The sequence below is a fragment of the Mastomys coucha genome, unplaced genomic scaffold (genome assembly GCF_008632895.1).
Source record: "Mastomys coucha isolate ucsf_1 unplaced genomic scaffold, UCSF_Mcou_1 pScaffold15, whole genome shotgun sequence".
Classification (NCBI taxonomy): Eukaryota; Metazoa; Chordata; class Mammalia; order Rodentia; family Muridae; genus Mastomys; species Mastomys coucha.
The window spans coordinates 150174762-150175903 of record NW_022196897.1 but is presented as its reverse complement, the minus strand read 5'-3'; positions in this window follow the sequence as shown (position 1 = coordinate 150175903).

The following is a 1142-nucleotide window of genomic DNA, read 5'->3' as shown; positions in this document are numbered from 1 at the left end:
AGGGTTAGGGTTAGGGTTAGGGTTAGGGTTAGGGTTCCATAGAAACACATCAAAAAACTTCTGGTGGCGTGCTGTGGCTTGTTTCATCTTCTTACACTTCTGTGGACTCCAGTTGATTGGCTGAGTGATGTCAGCTGAGACAGATGCATGTGCTAAGACATACACATGTGCTGAGTCGAGACTGGTGGAGGGCACATGATGTTTGGAGGGAGTATGAAATGGATTTGACTGGCAATGGGAGGGAGCTCGGCTTGCTTGCATAGCTCAAGGCTTGGTGGTCTTGTGTCTTTGCTGATCTTAGCTCATCTCTGCTTTGAGCTGAGAACTTCTCTGGGTGTTCCTGCTGCTCCCTCCTACTGACTTGTGCAGAGGTTGAGCCCTGCCTGTCTCTGCTAGGTAGTGCCACCACTGCTGATTCGTGTTAGCTATCTCGACTCTATCAAACTTGACTGCTGGCCTGGTGTATCTATGAAGTGTTTGGGAGTGGATTGAGCTGTTTCTGGTGACTCCTGTGAACTGAACTGCTGTTTTCCTGATAATGCAGATAGGATTTTCTCCAATGAACCATTTCTAAGCAGGTCCACTTTTCCCATATTCTTTCTTTTCTACTACCTCTGGTAGGTGGTGGGCTAGAAGGAAGGTTAAAATGTTTAAGAACCATCATTAAAAGTAGACTTTTAAAAAAGTTAAAGTAACATGGTGGCATGGTTTGGAGTGACAGAGTTTTAAACTGGGTGTGACAGAGCCTTTCTTGGGGTGAGAAAAAAACTGGGGACCAGTCCATTTCTGACAGGAAGAAGACACGGCCTCAGTCTAGAGGGGGGCCACTCAGAAAGAGGATTCAATAGATAAAGAACATCACATTTGAAGAAAATGGATCCTGGCACTTGCTGCCAGGCTGTGCGTCCTTGAGTGTCATTGTGCCCCTTCCTCCTTCCATAGATAACACAGTCTTGATGGCAACATGGCCTCAGTAGAGACTTCTTGTGCAAACAGAGGATCTCACAGTTAGGAGATCCTGGAGGGACCCCAAGTCCCTCCCTCGACATGGCGGACATTTCTGACAGGGTTTGAAAAGTCCAGGCTTTTCTGTCATTAGCAAACCTTCAGTCCTGCCCATTGCCACGCCCAGCAGAAATAAT